The sequence below is a fragment of the Heptranchias perlo genome, chromosome 29 (genome assembly GCF_035084215.1).
Source record: "Heptranchias perlo isolate sHepPer1 chromosome 29, sHepPer1.hap1, whole genome shotgun sequence".
NCBI classification, from domain to species: Eukaryota; Metazoa; Chordata; class Chondrichthyes; order Hexanchiformes; family Hexanchidae; genus Heptranchias; species Heptranchias perlo.
The window spans coordinates 33,318,846-33,341,232 of record NC_090353.1 but is presented as its reverse complement, the minus strand read 5'-3'; the positions used below and the strand labels follow the sequence as shown (position 1 = coordinate 33,341,232).

General features: G+C 43.2%; 1 protein-coding gene across 7 annotated transcripts in view; it reads right to left on the bottom strand.

Moving 5' to 3' along the window:
• LOC137299590 (guanine nucleotide-binding protein G(I)/G(S)/G(O) subunit gamma-7) overlaps positions 1-22,387 on the bottom strand; it is a 250,750-nt gene that overhangs the window by 84,057 nt on the left and 144,306 nt on the right. For 4 of the 7 annotated variants that reach the window (XR_010957955.1, XR_010957956.1, XR_010957952.1 and 1 more), the window contains exon 6: positions 17,049-17,148. The exons of 1 other annotated variant lie outside the window; for it this stretch is intronic. The gene's annotated coding sequence lies outside the window, so the exon portion shown is untranslated. Of the gene's footprint in view, positions 1-3,318; positions 3,485-15,507; positions 15,595-17,048; positions 17,149-22,387 lie in introns of those variants that run through there. 2 more of the 7 variants (XR_010957951.1, XR_010957953.1) reach the window with 2 other exon arrangements.

Below are 22,387 nucleotides of genomic sequence, written 5' to 3'. Positions count from 1 at the left end.
ATTTAACCTTACCTGTTCGGGTTTCCCGTCGCCTCTGAATCACGTCAGGTGAAAGCAGGCGGGAAGGGCCGGATCCATTAGGTGAATGGGGGCCTTTATTGCACGGCTTGTGGGCCCGGAGGAGCAGGAGTGCTTCATCCAGGCCCAACAAGCTCACCTGGCCAACAGGAACCCCGCGATCGGCCGACAACCTGGCTACCTGGCGCCTGGGAAACCCAGAAGCTCAAGTACTTACCTTCAATCGAGTTGCGGTCACAGGTTGCGATACACTCAATTCGCTTTTGGGTTCCCCACGCGAGTATCTGTGAACGCGTGGTCTACCCTGCTCGGAGTAAAAATCACGCCCCCAGCGTCAAGGTTCACACGTGAAGCTTAGCTGAGTTACTGGCTGGCAGTTTGTGTCCTGGCCCAAAACCCCAGCATGAGTTGGTGCCCTCAGAAGGAGGAAGGAAATTCTTTCAGGCAATTTTAACTGACCGTCTGTTATAGAAGGAGGAGCAGGCAAAGTCTTTTTTTAAAAAATTGCATGCCAGTGCTCTTTAAGTTGACTTCTATCTGGGTCCCTAATCCTGAAATACAAGTCAGGGGAAGATTTGGTATCTTTAACTGAAACTAGTTTCATAGTAATTTTCTGTTCAGTTTCTTGAAAACAAAGCTTTCTTTTAAATATTTGGCACCGGCTGAGTTGAGGAAACACCTTTTTTTTGGGTGTCTGACGTACATGGACTGTGTGATACACAACAACAGCACCTGCAGTCTACAGCAGCAATTACTTTCTCCCACTGATAAGGAAAAGCCTCTGGCTTATTATATCATACGTACACAACTAGAACAAGGGGAAGGGGAAAAGTCGGGCTTTGTGACTCTCTGCGCAATTTGGTGTAAAAATGTCAGCTCCACATAACTACGTAGAAAGGCTCCTATTTTCCCCTGCACTTTGAAAGAATGTCTCATATCTCAGGTTGGTTTAGCATTAAAGATGACGCCATTCTTGGGCCCACTGATCATTTGATAAGGTCACCGAGTGCTGCTCCTGCAATGGATTGCATTTCTTTGTTATGTTTCAGCTTCAACTTTGGAACCCCGATCATCCAGTTACTACGTCTCTGCTCTCTAGAGGGACTGTAATACACCAAGGAGTCTTCACTCTCAGGAGAGGAAGGGAGAAAGCCGGAGGGAAGTGCCTTAAATGGAAAGCTATTCAGCAGGCAGAAAATGATCAAATTAGCCTCTATATTTGCAAATGAATGTTTATTAAAGTGAAAATATTTGGCCAAATATTTCACTTAGAGACAAATTTTCCTCCAATCGGCAATTTTAGCTCATGGCAACTGTGAGGATGAGGTGGCGAAGGTCACTTTATACTCATCAGCTTTTTCATTAGAATTAATGAATTGAGAAAAATACGTCCGTGAGTGGGATAAAGGTTGAGAAAATGTTAATTCCTCTTGCGTTCTAACTTGGTATTGGATGAGAGGCGCCTCCGACCTAGGGCGCATAACAAATACAATGTCAGAATTATGTGCCTCTGACACATGTTGATGGCAGGGTGTGATTGCACAAACAATGCCGACAGTGTCTGCACGCTTAATCTCTGCCCACAGCATGTGAGGCACTGGCCACATCGCACAGGACTTAAACTATTATGTGGCAGGAGCTCAATTTTTTTTTTTTTATTCGCCTAATGATTGTGAATCAGCGGCAACCCAGAAACCTGAATGGGGGGAAACTGTAGGTTCCTTGGCTGGAGAGTTCAGTTCATTTTCCCTTTTAACCCTTTCCCAACACAGAGCAGCTTTTAAGTTGTCCAGAAACTAATATTCCTGCCACAGCATCCGTTCTCTCATGAGGGTCTTTTACGTTTGGAGGTTCTGATGTTTGGATGGTGAGACAACAACAACAGCAACTTGCATTTATATAGCGCCTTTAACGGAGTAAAACGTCCCGAGGCGCTTCACAGGAGCGATTATCAGATAAATTTTGACCCCGAGACACATAAGGAGATATCAGGACAGGTGACCAAAAGCTTGGTCAAAGAGGCAGGTTTTAAGGAGCGTCTTAAAAGGAGGAGAGAGAGGCGAAGGGATTTAAGGAGGGAATTCCAGAGCTTAGGGCCGAGGCAGCTGAAGGCACGGCCGCCAATGGTGGGGTGATTAAAATCAGGGATGCGCAAGAGGCAAGAATTGGAGGAGCGCAGAGATCTCGGAGGGTTGTAGGGCTGGAGGAGGTTACAGAGATAGGGAAGTGCGAGGCCATGGAGGGATTTGAAAACAAGGATGAGAATTTTAAAATCGAGCTGTTCCCGAACAGATCCATGCACTGCACATTGCTAAAACCGTGTTCCCATTTCCTGGTAGCAGATTTGTAGACCTGTAGGACTATGATTCTGCTGGTTGGTTAAGGAAAGAAAGAACTTGCATGTATGTAGCACCTGATTATGTCCTAAAGAGTTTCACATTCATTGAATTACTTTTGTAGTTTAATCACTGCTGTCATCTAGGCAAACATGGCAGTCACTTTGTACCCGGCAAGATCTCTCAAACAACATACAAAATGAATGACCAGTTCATCTGTTTTTATTTGGTGGTTTTAGCTGAGGAGGTTTTGTTGGCAGAACACCCTGTTCTTCTTTGAATAGTACAATGGGATATTTTACAGATAAGGCCTTGGTTTCATGTCTCAGCCAAAAGGCAGCTCCTCCAACAATGCAGCACCTCCTCACTACCAGACTGAACTGTCAGCATAGATAATGTGCCCGTGTCCTGTAGTGGGGCTTGAACCTTCTGCTACCAACTGAGCCAAGCTAACACTTTAGGAAGCTGACTTTAGCAATGGAAACACAATGAGCCAGCACACAGCCATCATTTTCTCACAACCCAAACTGCAAACTGAAAGATACTGTGATCTTCGACACAATCTGCCATTTTAAGTTCCCTCGTACTTCAGGGGCAGATGAACCAACCCACGTAGAACTGTGCCATATGGACTAGGGAAGGCTTTTGGTTCAATCTTGGTCTATGCCGAGTTAACTGATCAGAGACAGGAAACCTTTCAGGCCTCACAAAGATGAAAATCGCTGTACAAAAGTATCATATTAACAGAAAGCATCGGACAATCACAGTAACTTAAGATGCTTGCTTCAGGTTTTCTACAACAGGAATGTCTAACCTTCTGAAACCGTGGGATGGATACAAGTGGGCCGTATTATCATGACGCACAAATCTAAACCTATACACAAAAGTTTAGAGACTCCCTCAAACTCAGAAACCACCCGTCCGCAAAAGCAAGTTCTCCCCATATCCTCCTCCGCACACTCACCCTGTTCCAAAGCTCAAACAACTGGGATGATTCAGCTTCTGCCCTTGAAACTGCCTAGTTTCGTGGAGGATTGGTGAAGGCTGATTCCTGATTGGTGTAAAAAGACTGCTTGAAGATTGGTCTGAATCTATCAATCGGGATGCAACTTTTTCCTATATTCCAGACTCTGGAAATTGAAACAGTTGAAACGGAGTCAAAATTGAAATTGCAGAGGCATGCAAAAGTGAAATTAACCTTCAGGGGCTTCACAGGCCAGATATAAGGGGGGCAATTTTAACCTAACCCGCCCGTCGGGAAACTGATGGGATCGGGTGCAATGCTGGTTTTACACTCCGCCTGACTTTATTCTCCATTGAAGTTCATGGAATAATATTGGGCTGCATTAAGACCGGAGTTCCACCCGACCTCATGGGGTTCCCGCCCGGTGAGTTAGGTTAAAATCACCCACGGTGGATTTAGCTTGTGGGCTGTGTCTTGGATACCCTTTCCCTACAGTATATTACAACAGCCGATTCAACATCTCTTAACCAAAGCCCAGATGGCTCATTGAAGAACTGATTAAACCACATAGATATAAAATTAATTGAGCTTTATGGCAGTGACGTCTTCAGAAAAGCACATTATCGTGGAGAGCTGATACAGAAGCATTTTATCTTTGTATGGTACTCAAATAAGAGATTTGCATCAGAGAGAACGCCCTGGGGTGATTTATTTTTGCACATTGTTTTTTTTTTCTCACCTCCTATTTTCTCTCCTTCCCTGTTAGAGTCACTGACTCAAGCTGGGGTACAGTTCCACAGGCATTGGTAGCTAGGAACATAGGAACAGGAGTAGGCCATTCAGCCCCTCGTGCCTGCTCCACCATTTGATAAGATCATGGCTGATCTGTGATCTAACTCCATATACCTGCCTTTGGTCCATATCCCTTAATACCTTTGGTTGCCAAAAAGCTATCTATCTATCTCAGATTTAAATTTAGCAATTGAGCTAGTATCAATTGCCGTTTGCAGAAGAGAGTTCCAAACTTCTACCACCCTTTGTGTGTAGAAATGTTTTCTAATCTCACTCCTGAAAAGTCTGGCTCTAATGTTTAGACTGTGCCCCCTACTCCTAGAATCCCCAACCAGCGGAAATAGTTTCTCTCTATCCACCCTATCTGTTCCCCTTAATATCTTATAAACTTCGATCAGATCACCCCTTAACCTTCTAAACTCCAGAGAATACAACCCCAATTTGTGCAATCTCTCCTCGTAACTTAACCCTTGAAGTCCGGGTATCATTCTAGTAAACCTACGCTGCACTCCCTCCAAGGCCAGTATGTCCTTCCGAAGGTGCGGTGCCCAGAACTGCTCACAGTACTCCAGGTGCAGTCTAACCAGGGTTTTGTATAGCTGCAGCACAACTTCTGCCCCCTTGTACTCTAGTCCTCTAGATATAAACGCTAGCATTCCATTAGCCTTATTGATTATTTTCTGCACCTGCTCATGACACTTCAATGATCTATGTACCTGTACCCCTAAGTCCCTTTGGACATTCACTGTTTTTAACTTTTTACCATTTAGAAAGTACCCTGTTCTATCCTTTTTTGATCCAAAGTAGATGACCTCACATTTGTCTACATTGAATTCCATTTGCCACAGCTCTTCAATACCTTGTCCAAGTGGGCATTCTTCATAAGTCAGCCTGGTCAGTGTTGGTAGGTTGTTTGACTGGGGAGGGTATAATTACTGAGCCTGATACTGTCCTGACCGTATATCATCACACCCATACTTTCCAGCAGATAGCAGACGCCAGTGGGATTCTTTATCCCCCTCTCTAACTCAGGCACTGGGATGAATTGTTGTTCTCCAATCATTGCCCCAACTGAGATCGTTGATATAGACAGGCTGGTGGCATGGGTGGACACTTGGCAGATGAAATTTAACGCAGAAAAATGCGAAGTGATACATTTCAGTAGGAAGAACGAGGAGAGGCGATATAAACTAGAGGGCACAACTCTAAAACGGGTACAGGAACAGAGAGATCTGGGGGTATATGTGCACAAATTGTTGAAAGTGGCAGGGCAGGTTGAGAAAGCGGTTAAAAAAACCATACGGGATCCTGGGCTTTATGAACAGAGGCATGGAGTACAAAAGCAAGGAAGTCATGATGAACCTTTATAAAACACTGGTTCGGCCACAACTAGAGTATTGTGTCCAGTTCTGGGCATCGCACTTTAGGAAAGATGTGAAGGCCTTAGAGAGGGTGCAGAAGAGATTTACTAGAACGATTCCAGGGATGAAGGACTTTAGTTACGTGGATAGACTGGAGAAGCTGGGGTTGTTCTCCTTGGAACAGAGAAGGTTGAGAGTGGATTTGATAGAGGTATTTAAGATCATGAAAGGTCTAGAGAGAATAGATAGAGAAACTGTTGCCTTTAGCGGAAGGGTCAAGAACCAGAGGACATAGATTTGAGGTGATTGTCAGAAGAATCAAAGGTGAAATGAGGAAAAACTTTTTTACGCAGCGAGTGGTTAGGATCTGGAATGCACTGCCCGAGGGGGTGGTGGAGGCAAATTCAATCGTGGCTTTCAAAAGGGAACTGGATAAGTACTTGAAAGGAAAAAAAACTGCAGGGCTACGGGGATAGGGCAGGGGAATGGGACTAGCTGGATTGCTCCTGCATAGAGCCAGCACAGACTCAATGGGCCAAATGGCCTCCTATGACCTTTCTATGATTCTATGAAATAAGCACAGATTGGGCATCAAATCTGGGGCTTAAAGGTCTCTATAGCCATGTGGAGAATTGTGCTCTAGCGTATCGTGCTGAAGCACCAATGTGTTGTGCTAATAAAAGCAGAAAATGCTGGAGAAGCTCAGCAGGTCAGGCAGTATCTGTGGAGAAAGAAACAGAGCTAACGTCACAGTTCTGATGAAAGGTCTTTGACCGGAAACGTTAACTCTGTTTCCTTCTCCACAGACCCTGCCTGACTTGCTGAGCTTCTCCAGCATTTTCTGCTTTTCTTCCACATTTCCAGCAGCCGCGGTATTTTGCTTTCGAACGTGTTGTGCTACTTCCCTTGTATTCCCCACACTGGTGTTTATCTGTTCAGTCATCCTGGTGAACATTTTCTGTTATTAAACACAATGCAGGATCATAGACACACATTAGGTAATTCAGAGAGGGCAACAAAAGGATTGTGTCATCACTGAAACACGACACATCGAGCTGCGCTGAGGCTTACTGTAATAATTCTGACTCCTACATTGCTTTCAAACTTGTGGCAAAAAGTGAATGTTGGATTCCATGCAGAGTTCTGGCAGGTTGCCTGTCCTCAAACCTTCTTTAACTCTCTGATGACTGACATTCATAGTCTTGCAGCACATACACCTCGATGGTTAATCTTATATTTGTCCTTTTCTCGCTCCTCCAATAGTTCAGTCACTAAGTACATTGCTTAGAGGGGATTGAATCTTACATACCCGGCAGGTCTAAGGTTTGATAGCTGGTGTGTGCTGAGTCACACTGCACTCCCAAACCAATGACCTCCATCACCTAGAAGGACAAGGGCAGCAGGTGCATGGGATCACCATCATCTCCAAGTTTTCTTCCAAGTCACTCACCATCCCGACTTGGACGTACACCGCCGTTCGTTGATTGCCACTGGGTCAAAATCCTGGTACGCCTGAAATTACGCCCCCACTCGCTCGTCAGCTGCCGCTTCTTGCCGGTTTCGGGTGAGCAGCTGACCGAGGGCGTGCGAACAAGGGCCGGGAGTTTGACGCTCGCCTCAGCCCCCTCTGAGTTAAAATCGGGGCTCTTATTAACGTACTTATTCAGGAGTCAGCCTTGGCTCAGTGGTAGGACACTCATCTCTGAGTCAGATGTTGGGTTCAAGCCCCACTCCAGGGACTTGAGCACACAATCCAGGCTGAGGGAGTGCTGCACTGTTGGAGGTGCCATCTTTCAGATGAGACGTTAAACCGAGGACCTGTCTGCCCTCTCAAAGGGACGGAAAAGATCCCATGGCACTATTTGAGGAAGAGCAGGCTAACATTTCTCCCTCAACTAAAACAGATTAACTGGTCATTTATATCGTCCTTGTTTGTGGGACTTTACTGAGTCCAAATTGGATGCCATGTTTCCCTATGTTACAACAGTGACTACACTTTGAAAATAATTCATTGCTTGTGAAGTGTTTTTGGGACATCCTAAGGTTATGAGAGGTCCTATATAAAAATGCTTATTTAATTGTTAACATTTTAAAAAATCTGTGAGCAATGCTTTGGGAGATCCACTATCACTATATATTACAGGAATATAAGAACAGGAGTAGGCCATTCAGCCCCTTGAGCCTGTTCCGCCATTCAATTGGATCATGGCTGAACAGTGCCTCAACTCCATTTACCCACTTTAGTTCCATATCCATTAATACCCTTACATAACACAATCTATTGAACTCAGTCTTGAAAATTTCAATTGACCCAGCATCCATAGACTTTTGGGGGAGCGAGTTCCAGATTTTTTTTTTTTGAGTGAAAAAGTGCTTCTTGAATTTAATGTTTCCTCATCACACCTGCAAATCCTTTCAGCTGCCATATATCCTCCTCCCAACCCCATCACCCTCCTTGCAACAGCCCCCTCTGACGTACCATGAGCAACGCCACCATAGATTTGCTCGTATCATATATATATATATTGCTTCTCTTAGCCTTCTGCTCCTGAAAGGTGACTCATGCTGGGGTACATTGACCTTCCTGTACCTTGCCCAGAGTCTATTCTTAGATTTACCAACTGAGCTATCAGAAGAGCTCCTTCAGTGTCCAATTTGTGCTTTAAATAAATACACTCAAGAACGATCAGAAAATGTCACTGCGCTTCAAACAGAGAACAAAAATAGATTATGCCTAGCTTTTAGTCCCAACGATCACAAATTTATCATACTGCACCTCTGCACCTTTACTTTCCCCCTATGATTGCTCGATACACTGGTTCTGATACCACAAGTATCCAGTTGGCTACAGGCAGTAGAGATATCCTGGAAAGTCATGTCCAAGCTGCTGGCAATGTTTTCAAGTGGTTTTCAAAAGGACTAAAAAAAAAACCCACACTTTTGAAGGTAAGTCACAAAAGCAGTGGGTTAATTCGTTTCTCTCCTAAAAACAGGGGCGGACTGCCCATATGGGAAATCGGGAGATTCCCCCGAGCGCCCCCTGTGAGCAGTTCAATAGTGCTGTATTATCGGCGACCTCCCACCCCTTTTTCCGTGAGGAACCCGAAGAACCCTATGTCCTTTTGGGGGAGCCAGTCTGTCCCTGCCTGAAAATGAGAATTCCTTCCTGGTGCATACATGTGCCAGGCATCCTCTGGTACCTCACCCAAGTGGAAATTTAAAAAAAAAATGTGTCAGCATAGACTGACACTGCCAGTAGACTATTCAACTTCAGGGGCATCACAGCTAAGGTTCGCACCTACCATCAGGCGTCACTGGATTGCAATCAGGAGCTGAAACCCTGGCTAGTTTTCCCTCCCAAACCCCGGGGCACTGAGGCCAATTGTAGCACACCTACTGCCAACCACATCTGAGATTATCTAACTGAGCACTGACCAAAGATGGAACCCGAGACCTCCCTGGTCTGCATGGATCAGCTCTTCATTGGACAAAATGATTCTGCCAGGTACATGTACTTTGGAATGCCAATAAGTGGACAGTTGAGATGAGATTCCAATTCCAGTACTCTGTTGAGCTGGCAAACTACGAGTTCCAGTGGGGGAAATCCCCTGGGGCCTGGCCTTTACCTATAAGGAGTTCGGTAAAGTCAGGTTGGAGTTGGGAAATCACCAGCAAATCACTTTGCACATTGAGTCCAGCTCTACAGGGCCTGCCTGCCCTCTTGGTCACAGGGGCTGTCTCTGAGGAACCAAAAGAATCCAGACAGAAATTGGGAGGGTAAATGTTCTTAATTAAAAAAAAAGGAAAAATATCTTAGTCTGCAGTATTTAAATATTAATCTTTGTGCTTTTGGATAGAAGTAAGTGAATTCTGCAAGACAGGAGGAGACATTCCTGTGGTTTCCATCTGCTATTTTCAGGATTTCCAAGTATCCATACTTGAAATTCAAGGGATTCTAAGAGTCATAAAATCCCACAGGAGTGAGAACTACAGGCACAAACAGGCTCTTTAGGATTTCACAAGTTAGAGGATCACTCAAGGATTAAATTAATAATTACTATTATTATGAAGTAAAAAATTACAAACCATAGAATACTTTGAAATTCTCTCCCGCGACCTCTCCAACTCTCTCTCCTCATTTAAGGCCCTCCTTAAAGCCTACCTCTTTGACCAAGCTTTTAGTCACCCCTCCTAATCTCACCTTCTTGGGCCCGATGTGAATTTTTGTTTGATTACTCCCGTGTGAAGCACAGTAGGACATTTTCCTATGTTAAAGGTGCTAGATAATTGCAAGTTGCTGTTGTTGTATTTACTAAGTCACTAATATTATTTGCAACGTCTCCTTTTTAATTCTCTCCTTAAAGCACAGACTTTTGTTGGACTCAAGGCTGCTCCAGTGCTTCACCCATTGGTCAATCTTTGTGCATGAACCTAGCTAGGTAATGTCAATGAGCTAATTGACCAAGGAGGGCATCACAGCCTACCTCGATTCTAGTCTCAACTGATGTACTTACCAACAGGAGTCACTGGACTGTGGTCAGGAGCAGGAACAGGGTTTCTTCCTTATCCCTAAGCCTGAGGCCAACTGGAATCCCTACTGGTGTCCCAACCCAAATCAGCTAACTCAGCACAGATCAGGAATTGAACCCAAGATTTCCTGGTCTGTACGGCTCAATACTGAACAGCATTTATCTGCTGAGTCATTCGGAGAGCAAAATTACTGGTGATGCCTTGAAAAGGGGGCAATGGATGCCAGTGGGGTATAAGGACATCTGACAGTTGTTTAAAAGATTAAAAATTCAGATATTCGAAATCATTCCTTACTAAATGGTATTAGTTTCCTTCCAAATAAAACGGCACATGGTCAGACCCTAATAACATGCATCCCAATACTTTCAACACTCACAGCAACAACTGTAGCATGTGTTTTACTTTGCAAACAGCTAAATATAGGAATGAAAGCGAGATCTACAAACCTCAGTGGAATTTGTAAATCCTTTGCCCTGATAGTCGGTGAATTATTCATGCATGCCACTGGCCAGCTGTAGTATTCAGACACAAGTGCTGCAGGAACTGGCTCCAGTATATAGCAACCAGCTTATCTTTGATGTGATGTGTTGAAAGGCGCTTGGATAATTCAGAACATCTACTGGTTGATGTCAATTTTGTGTCGGTGTAGAAATGAAAATTGAATGTTGCACAAAACTAATGCTACTCTTACATACGTAGAATGTACAGCACAGAAACAGGCCATTTGGCCCAACTGGTCTATGCCGGTGTTTATGCTCCACACGAGCCTCCTCCCTCCCTACTTCATCTAACCCTATCAGCATATCCTTCTATTCCTTTCTTCCTCATGTGTTTATCTAGCTTCCCCTTAAATGCATCTATTCGCCTCAACTACTCCATGTGGTAGTGAGTTCCACATTCTAACCACTCTCTGGGTAAAGAAGTTTCTCCTGAATTCCCTATTGGATTTACTCGTGACTATCTTATGATTATGGCCCCTAGTTTTGGACCTTTAGCATCCTTTATGGTGTAGGGTGCAGAGGTTTTGCTGGGTGCTTCTGAAAATGTCGACTGTAGCAAATCTCCTGCTCGAGCATATGCCGCAAGACCCAACATCAGCCTGTTTGTATAGGGCAGTAACAGGCTTATAACATTGATGGCCTGACACTGGTGAGTGTCCTGGCCAGATTGCTAGTCACAAAAACAACTTTGGACTAACTGCACATGCACAGCTGCTGTTTTTAACCTCACTAACTTCCCTCCCTTCCTTTCTAGGATGGGTTGGCTCCTCCCTGGGATATAGTTCCACAGGCACCTGGTGACACTTCACCCAAGGGGCTATTATTCACGTGAAAACATATAGTACCTTCCATGCCGAGCTTTCACAAGATCAGTGCAGATGAGGAAGGCTATATGGTCCATCTTAACTGTCCAGGACCCAGCTGGTTTCTATGGGTCAGCTACTCACTAGGTAAACTGGCTGAACCATCAAGGCATCCTTCCAAATTGTCACTTTGTCTATCCCACAGCTTAAATGGTGCAGATTTGGCACTCAGAAGTGGTTCCATAGTATAATAGGTCCATTAAGTGCTTGCCGTGGCTCAGTGGGTAGCACTCTTGCCTGAGTCAAAAGACTGTGGATTCAAGTCCCACTCCAGAGACTCGAGCACATAATCTATGCTGACACTCCAACGTAGTACTGAGGGAGTGCTGCACTGTCGGAGGTGTCGTCTTTCAGATGAGACATTAAACCGAGGCCCCGTTTGCCCTAGGTGGACGTAAAAGATCCCAAGGCACTATTTCGAAGAGCAAGGGAGTTCTTCCTGGTGTCCTGGCCAATATTTATCCCTCAACCAACATCACAAACAGCTTATCTGGTCATTATCACATTGCTGTTTGTGGGACCTTGCTGTGCACAAATTGATTACTGCATTTCCTACATTACAAGTGACTACACTTCAAAAGTATTTCATTAGCTGTAACGCGCTTTGGGATATGCTGAGGTCGTGAAAGGCGCTATATAAATGCAAGTCTTTCTTTTTTTCATTACTGCCAAAGCCAGTTCCATCTTCTGTGATGTCAACATGGCAGTGCTGCTCTCTCTCCAGCAGCTCCAAGGCCCACCTACAGAGTGGAGCCCTTTGTCAGCACCTGTGGAGGCATTGCCAGCCCCACTGAAGAGACTGGTATCTTTGCTAGCTGCTGGCATGCTGCGTGGCTCACCCTCTCTAGGATGGCAAAGTGTTTTTTTCAACTCATTGGTCTGTACTGCCTTTTCCCAGCCACCAGGGAAGGTACAAAGCACAGAGTTGCATGAACCAACAGTACATATGTTCACTTGTGAGTGTGCTGTTGTTTATCTATTCTTCCAGTATTGTACTATCCTCACACAATATAAACTGGGCAGTTTCTTAGCACCAGCACCCTGAGGCACTATTGCTAAAACTATTTTAATTGACTGGATGTTTGTGTGCAATGATTCTTTACAAATAATTAGTTAGTCGTCATTGGTCTTAGCTCTAATTTTTTACGAGGTGTGTGTGTGGGTAAATTCAGATGAAATATTTGTCTCATATCTCATTGAATGGTAATTCCCAGAACTTTGATGGAAGGTTTAGGCACTAAACAGGTTCTGACTTACAGATAGGAAGCATTTCCTGCAGATGGTAGTCTTTTAAAGTCTGCCTGCCTGATATATTCTTATCCTAATTTTTAAAAATGTTTTTTCTTTACAAATGTGGTAATATTAAAAGAAACATTACACAGAAGTACAATAAAACAATTTGATATATTTTTTTAAAAAATCAACTCATAGGAACATCTTTCCAGTAAACATTTTGACAGAGGACTTTAAAATGATATATAAATTATCAGTAGCTAAGTGCACTGCCCAGTGCAGAACTGAGTCACGTAGTTCAGAAAGCTCCTGCTCTGTTAAGTTAGCTGTTCTCAACTAGGGCACAATGGATGGTTAAAATTGGCCTCGGTGTGGCTGGACTAGATAGAGGGAAAATCAGTCAGGGATCCTGCTCCTGATTACTAATTGGTAACCTCTGCTGGAAAAAGACTGTCAACGCATGGATCGGGCAAGAACAGCATTCAGCTCATCTCTAATGATCTCCCCACCATCCTTGCATGGTAAAATAGCTTCACTATCTAGCCTCATAACGTGAAAAATGGCTACTTGGGTCAAGTACCGGTGGGCTATCATCTGTGGAACAATACCCCAGCGAGAGTTACCGCCTTCAGGAGGGAGAATTAAAAAATAATATTTTTGAAAACAAGTATTTTCTTCTGCACTATCTTTGTACTGCTCCGCCACATTATAATGGAAGGTTACCATAATTAACATCAATAATAACACTGTGCACAAAGCATAAACCACAGTGATTGGTAGTTTTCACAGAGAGAAAAAAAAACAAAAACAAACCAAGGGATTGTGCATAAATGTTATTTTCTTTTCAGAGGAGTATAAAGATGATTTACACTCCTCTCCTGTCAAATATCCAATGCAAAAAAAAAATGCTGGTCAATCAGTGTTATACATACAAATACAGGAGGTAATTTTGACTTTGGGCAATAGTGTAAAACAGGCGATATCAATTCAGCCGTCCATTATACACTGTCGCCCAAAGTCAAAATTACCCCTATAAAGTCAACATGCATCATTCAGCCTTTTCTGTTCCTCATCCCACCGGTATCCTTGGTATACTGTCTACATTCTTATGAAGATGTTGGACATGCCTCAAGTGGGATCAACCTTCCAGGTCCAAAAGACTTATGAATGCTATGGTCCCCATTCAGAAATGGCTTCTCTTTTTCTTCCCTCATTGCTCTTCTCCTGAAGATGGTACTTGATGCTGGGGTATAGCTTCACAGACAGCATTAACCCTCATCCATGGGGAACAATTTGCTGACACATGAAGAATGGCCATTTGGACCTGATATCTGCCTATATCTGTACCTCCAGCACTTTCAGGAGAGGAGGGGGAAAATGATTTAAGTAAAAAGAAATTGTTTGGGTACAAGCTTGAACCAGAAAGGAATAACATGACGCGTAGTATCGAATAAGGAATATCTATAGTGATACAAGCATCATGAGTAAAAGGTTGCAAACCCTCTCTAGTGTTTTTCGCTTTCCACTTTGAGCTGACTTATTCAGCTGTCTGACACACACTGTTGGCACGAGGAGAGGGATCAGATCCCAATTACAACAGTAAACACATATTTATGACTCACCCATAAAGAAGTTGATTTTACTTTCCCAAGTATATTGAATTTAATTATAGTTTTTGGTTTAAATGTGTGAACCTCTTTTTTCACCCCTCCAGTCCTGAACTTGACGAATCATGCTGCAGTATGGTCCCCCGGAAGCCTGTCTCCCTCCTGTCTGTGAAAATGGCCACTCTTGGTACATATCAGCTGGTCATTACAACCATGAGCCATCAAAGAGAACCTCAATCCTCTCCTTGCTTGAGGTCCCCACGTGTTCACTTTCCAGCAGGCATCAGTGGATTGTGATTGTGAACCTGTGGAATTCTCTACCGCAGAAGGCTGTGGAGGCCAAGTCACTGAATATATTTAAGAAGGAGCTAGATAGATTTCGAGACACAAAAGGCATCAAGGGGTATGGGGAGAGAGCGGGAATATGGTGTTGAGATAGAGCATCAGCCATGATCATATTGAATGGCGGAGCAGGCTCGAAGGGCCGAATGGCCTACTCCTGCTCCTATTTTCTATGTTTTTAAGCGGGAACCCTAGCAGACCAGAGTCAGTGAGCCCAAATGGAAATCAAACCTGAGACCTGATTGGTCTGCATGACTTAGTTCCACATTGTGCTGAGCAATAACCAACTACCCATTGATGGAGCTCCCTATTTTTTTCCCCCAAGTTTTTTTGGTTCATTTTTTTTCCCTAGTCTTTCTGGGCTGGTGCCAATTGAAGTTAAGATGGTTGATGGGATGATCTGTTTCCAGATTTCTACCAAACACAGCTGTGCCCAGCAACCCCCCTCACCCAATAAGATTTTATTTAGACTAAAACTAACAAGGTTTGTGAAAATATCACAGTTTGACACCTTTGTGCATAATTTCTTCAAAAAAATTACACTTTATTCAGGGGCGAGGTTGATGTGAATGACCTTTTGGAATCCTGCAGCACCTTATCGGGATAGAGAAAATAATCCTGGAACAATACTTTGATAGACCTGAGAAGCAGGATAAGAGGGCAAGTTTAGGACAGATGTCAAAAGGTATTACTTTGCAAAAAGCCTGATCAACAGTTGGAACGGACTGCCAAGAGAGGTGGTTCAGGCCCAGGGCACTAGACTCATTGAAGAAACACCCAATGCTATAATGAGAAGGCTGGCATTTTGGAAGGCTGAGATCAAATGGGCCATTAGACCATCTTTGTCCGAATCAGATTAAAAGGAAAATCAGATGCATTATAGCCAGGTTGGAAATTCTTGTGTTCCACATTGATTCAACTTTCTGAAGCCAAATTCCACCTGTAAGCAATGTGGAAAATTCTGCTTTGTTCATCCACAACCACAATCTTGCACTTTCCATCCCAAACAAATTATGTTCACCTTGGAGACGTACACCCTGCTGATCTCCTTAATAAAATACAATGAGGTTATTTTAAAAAACCATTAAAAAAAATTCAATGCATTATTTTAACATATATTCAGGGTTCACTGATGGCTTTATTGATGTGCAACTGGGACATGCAGAACACAAGGGCTCCAGGTTGCATCCCTGTTTTGCGTTGAGTTAGTTGATATGAATAAAATAACACTACAGTTGGTCCTAGCACCGCTAGGTTCAGGAGGAAGGGAGAATTAAAATTAGCCTGGGGTTCTGTTCCTGATCACCAACCAGCGATCCCTGATGGAATGTCTGGTGAAGACGTAGAATTACATAGAATGTACAGCACAGAAATAGGCCATTCGGCCCAACAGGTCTATGCTGGTGTTTATGTTCCACACAAGCCTTCTCCCACCGTTCTTCATCTAATCCTTCCAACATAGGACAGGATTGGGTTTGACTGCAATGTTTAAATCGCCAGCTGACATTCACCATCTATGGTCACACGTGAAGAATGACCAATGGAATGAGTGGCTACATCCTGGCATGAGGTGGTGATTTTAGGAGAGGAGACAGGAAGTTGAGGAAGAAAACAAAATTCAGGGCACTAAAAATATATTTTCAGGAGATGATTCTCTTAATGAGCCGTCCTAAAATAATAAAATCTTTGGGCTTTAAGCAACTATTTCCCCTCAGATCACAAGAATCCAGTAAGAAAATGTTTGTCATATGCAGTGCAATAGTCCAAAGAGACTAGACATCTCAGACATTTCAGTTACGTCTGATACTTCAGATTCTTGTAGACTTTTCAAATTCCCAGTTGGATAAAACAATTAGACTAAACATCCCCATTATCCTGTCTGATCTCCTTCCCCCCCACCTCCCTCCCACCAGTCTCTATTGTATAATAAAATGCTCCTATAGTCTGTTTCTGCTGTCCTACAAAATATTTTCTGTCTGGCCAGATGGGATACAAAATTTCCTTAGTCTAGCATATAGTAAAATACCCGCATAGCTTGGCCCGTTTGCCTGGAACAAATTCCCAGTCTGGGCGGCTGGAACTGCAAAAGACAGTCTCTCACTTTAATGCAAAATATCTTCATGTCTAAGTAGACAGAACATTATTTTGAGAAAAAAAAGAGAAACTTCCCAGACTGAAGAGAATAACAACACTTGCTCAAACAAACAGGCTGCTGATATTGTTTCGTGCTGTCATTTTATTTATTGCAGACACACGAGGCGGGTTTTATGAGCGGTCTAGTCTGTTCATGACTGGGAGTCAGCTGTCTGTCTGCTCATGTGTGCAACTGCACCAGCGTGTGAAAGCAAAACGTCCTGGCCCTTTCCCCCCCTCAGCCCAGGCTCCCCAGCAGAGTAGAAATTCCTAGCATTTTATTCATTGCCAGCCTCTTGCTCATTCTGACTTCACCTAGTTTGGAGAGCTTTTGGAATCTTGTTTTTAACAGAAGTTTCAGGAAATTACCTTTCCTTCCTACACAAGACTCGGGGCTCGTCCTCTCATCTGCTGTCTTCCATCCAAACCCAGATTTTCAATCAGTCCTGATACAGATTCCGGCCTCTTCCTGGAACAAAGTTTCCAATTTTATTTTTCGGCAATGTGTTATTTTTGGCATCTGTACTTCCCATTTATAAAACTATTTTCTTACATTCCTGAACAAAGATTTTCATGGACGATAAACTAAAGAAAAACTAAGACGGGGGTGAAAAAAAAATCACAGAATTTCTAACATTTTGTTTTCTCTGAAACTTGAATAAAAAACCTTGCAGAGACTTTGCCAGCTGTTATAATCCATCAGGACCTGCCATATAGTCAGGCCACCTGCAACTCTATAGCAATCAGTTAATACCAGTCTTGACAATAGCACAATGCAATAATTAAGTATAAACCCCTGTCTGTAGCAGCAATAGATTTTTGTCATACTTTCCCCCCCATTTGTCCCGAAGGTGCTGATTCGTGGTGGTAGGAGGGAGGGGTGGGGGCCGTAATCGCAACTGATTAATCCTTTTCTCGCACGAAGTACACCCATTATGCAGAAGTCACCGAGACGCAATTAGAAGCAAAAAAAAGACTTGTCCAGGTTGAGATTAGCTCACTCAGCACAGATCAAGGACCAAAACTTGCAGCTTCCAGATTTGTAGAGTTTATAACTACCCGGAACGGCACATCTACCCATTAGGTCGTTAGTGGAGGCAGTGTTTTTTTTGGTTTAAAAAAGCAAATCATGTCTTTGTGCGTTGATTACCCCCTTTTCTGTTTAGGCCAGATACTGCTACTTTATCTCCTCAGTTGGGAGCATGATCGCAGGCACATTCACTGCACCTCTGAACGCTATTAAAGGGATGTTCCATGCAATCTAATGATGGCTTGGTGGATAAATGCATCTTCTGGTATGGTTCCGAGTCTTACCTACTTAGGATCACATCCTGTGCCAGTTAGCTCATCCAAGCTGCAAATATTAAGTTGGCCTTAGTGCTGCACTAGGGAATGGGAATATAACAGGCAGGGATCCTGCTCCTGATCACTATCCAAGTACATCTATGAAAACATGAGAGCTTCCCATGACAGTCTTGCTGGTATAGCACCAAGCTATAGAGATCCAAAAGACCCAAGTTCAAGTCCCAGTCTATGCTGAGTTTGCTGAAAGGACACAACAATTAACCTTTAGCAGGACTAGGGAGGGAAAAATCTGCCAGAGTTCCTGCTCCTGATCACTCTCCAGTGACTCCTGCTGGAAGGTGAAAATTAAGTGGACTGTGAGACACTCCATGATTGAATAGTCTGATGGCATGTTATTACCTCCAGACTCAACTATTCCAAATCTCTCCTGGCTAGCCTCCCACTGTCCAGAAACTTCAGTTCGTCTAAGGCTCTGCTACCCTTATCCAATCCTGCACCAAATTCCACGCACCCATCACCCCTGTGCTCCTGCTCAAATCCTTCATAGTCTCACCCCTCACTATCTCTGTAACCTCCTCCAGGCCTACAACCCTCCCAGAACTCTGCGTTCCTCCAAATCTCACCTCCTTTGCATCCTCCCCACCACTGTTGGCTATGCCTTCAGCCATAAGTTCTGGCATTCCCTCCCTAAACCTCTCTGACACTCCACTTCCTTTAAGGCCCACCTCTTTGCTTGGGCTTTTAGTCACCCCTTCTCACAGCTCCTTGTTGTTTTGCCTGATTACTATGCTGTGAAGCATTGTGGGACTTTTTTCTATGTTAAAGGTGCTATATAAATGCAAGTTGTTATGGTTGTCTAGATTCACACATGTAGAACAGCCACCTGGGTAAAGTACTGAATAGCTGCCAGTGACTATCAAATTGCATCCGAGCAACAGCCATCACCTTCAGGAGAGGAGAAAACAGGTGAAAACTGGAAAAGATACCTCCCCTCAGAAAAAAAGTGCTGCTTATGGAGAATGGGTGAGGACAGGATCTGGCTTGGCTGTTTTGTCTATCTTGCTATATTTACTGTCTGAGCTCATGCATGAAGTGCACTCATTTGGAAAAGGTCAGTTGGCCTGTATGGGACTGTGTCCCAGCAAGAGTTAATGTCTTCATGAAAGGAGGGGCGAAAACCGGAAGAACAAGGAAAAATTACAAGCGCCTATGCCCCCCCTCCCTCCGGCCCAAGCCTGTCCAATGCGATTCTTATGCACCTCTTAGCAGCAGAATCAAAAGTGGCAAATGCCTAGGAGGTCAGGTGATCTGCCACTTTTGCAGCTATGGGATGGTTTTGCATTGCAGGGACACTCCACAAGGAGAAAATAAAATAACAGCCCTATGTAACACTAAGCCAAATAGACAAGGAAGGTCTCTGGTTTGATCCTAGGTCTAACTCGATACAGATCTGAGGATCAAATCTGGGACCTTCTGGTTTGTCTTGCTCAGTCGTACCCTACCCTCTTGTTGCTCGACCCACTGCAAAAAAAATTAGAGATGTAAAACTGGGCAGGAATCTAAACTTTAAAAAAATATATAAAATTGGGAATTTAAATAAAATATAAAGCACAAAAGAGAACCAAAATATTTCCTAAACACAGTATACCCCAGTCAGCAGTAACACAATTTCAATATTTCCAAATTGACACATGTTTTTCACAATTTGAAAGTTTCCACTTTGATTTAGTGAGAGTCAAAGGCCAAATTCACACCCATTTGAAAACAATGATGGAGTTAAGGGTTCACCCAATGATTTTGTGCATTTGTTGTGCAAAATACTCATTAATACTAATCAGGATTTTTGGGAGCAGTTTTTCCTCCTCCTCTCCTGAATACATTGTTGCTGGAATATTAGGAGAAATTTTCTGCTTTGGTGCTCCCAGTACATGTCAGGAAGGAAACTGGGCAGCCTTAGCTAGTGATTTTCTATCCATTAATTTTAATTAATGGAAAATTGTGGGCCAGAGATATGTAATCTCACTGTAGTGTTCAATTTCTTCTATAATTCCATGGGCAGCAACAGTCCTCCAGTACCTTGTCCAAATAGGCATTCATGTTTCAGCATGGATGGAAAGGGGTTAATTTTAACCTAACCCACCTGGGATTGGATTAGTCACCTGTTTTACACCCCACCTGATTTTACTTTCCTTTGATTGCAATGCAGGGAGGAACGGTGTCTAAAACAGGCATATTTATATCTTAAGTGGAAAAACAGGGGAAACCATTCCAGTCTATTCAGTTTTAATTTCCAATGTAAGGTTCGTCAACAGTGGAAAATATTCATTGTGATAAGGGGGTGGGGAATGGATTTACCCACTGGAAAATTCAGCCTCACCAGTTTATAAAGTAATAAGATTTTATTCCCCAAGGTGGTCATTAGGGGCAGTTTCTCTGAAACTCCTGTTTTAGATTTGAATTTTGCTCTCGGTTAAAGTGTGTATAGATGCATTCTGTGTCTTTGTATTTATTAGTAATGCATCTTCTATTTTTAAATTATGGTGGAAATTTACTGTTTCAGTTCTTGAAGAATTATGTAATGAAATTTACAAACACAAGAGCTTCTGCAATAACAGTCAATTTCTGAACAAGCTGATGAACAGTTTGACTTTCAGTATTTGATATTCTTTACAACTTATCACAAATGTTCAGTAGGATATATTAAAATACAATACTCCTTGCAGTAACACAAGTATCATTGCTTAGTCTGCCCCCTTCCCCAGTGGCTCATTTGATAAAGACACTGCCCGGTCTGGTACTGAGCTTTATAGATTAGGAAGGTGCCAGATTTGACCCTGTTAGCCGATCTAAGTCAGAGCAACAATAGGTATGGTACAACTGATCACCGTATTCAGAGACTGGAGAAGGAAAATTCCTGTTCCTGATCGTTATTCCTGCTGGAAGTGCACCTATGGAATTTGGGTGAGAACATGTTTGGACTTGACTGTGATGGTCCTCATCGTCAATTAGTCTGCCAATATATATTGTGTGGGCTCTTACATAAATGTACGGTACCAGACGGTGACCAGTGTAACTGCACACCAGCCACAATCAGCGCTTTCTGGAAGGAAGGGTATTGAAACAAACCCTTCCAGAATTGAAACATTTAATCATTTTGATCGTTAAGGCTCTTTGCATCGTAAACATTTTTTTGTGTGATCTTACGGTTTTCTTATCTCCAGAAGGTACTGACTTTTGTTGGGTACAGTTCCATGGGCTCAAGAGATCATTTGCATGTGTAATTCTAGACAGTGAGTGTTGCTAGGTTATTTATCCAGGGTGCATCACAGGTGAGCGTGTCCCACCAGACATACATTACTCAACAGAAGTTATCAGATAGTGATCAGGAGTGGGACTGTAGCAGACTTTTTTCCTAGACCAGAAGCACAGAGGCAAATTGCAGCACCTTAACTGAGATCATCTAAAACACAGACTGGAGAATGAATCTGGCATCGTCTGGCTTGTAATGACATAGTACTACACTGGTCAGTGCTACTACCCATTAGGTAAGCTTACATGCTTTCAGTATTTAAGGTCCTTTTTAGCTTTCCATTGTGTAAGCATTTTTTCTCCCCATCTCCTCTGAAGACACTAACTCTTGCTGTGGTACAGTAGCACAGACTGAGTAGCAAACCTTCCAAACTTTAACATCTTCCCGTTCTGACGAAAGGTCTTTGACCTGAAACATTAACTTGTTTCTTTCTCCACAGCTGCTGCCTCACTTGCTGAGCTTTTCCAGCATTTTCTGTTTTTCTTCCAGGACTACATGGCTAATGACCACATCAAGTGATGCATTCACTGCCATTTATTTGTTTTTGCGATGTGGGCATCCCTGGCACGACAAGGCTGCAATGCCCTGAGAAGGTGGTGGGCCATTCTTATGATTTTTTGCAAAACTGAGTGACTTGCTAGGTCACTTCAGAGAACATTAAGAGTTAACCAGGCACTGACGATTAGACACGTGTAGAATGTATAGGAGAAAGGAACACTGGAGAACCATTTGGGGTTATTATAACAAAATAGCAGCTTTCATGGTTATTTTTCCTCTGCCAGCCCACAAATTACCTAATTTATTGAAACAAATTTCCCAACTTGTCATGGGATTTGAACTCAGAACCTCAGTACTATAGCCACTACACTACCATACCCATGTGCACCATTAAGGGGCCTAGCACTATTAGTTAGTAGTTGTTGCTACTAGGCATAGGCATTATCTTTAGAATCCAAGTCTATTTGAAGGTGGTAAGATGGCAGTGGGGGACATATAGTATGAGCAATTATGCATAACCAGTGAGGTACACTTCACTTTAATTTTCCTGCAGTTAGCTTATTGCATAACAGCAATTACATGTGAATTGCTTGTT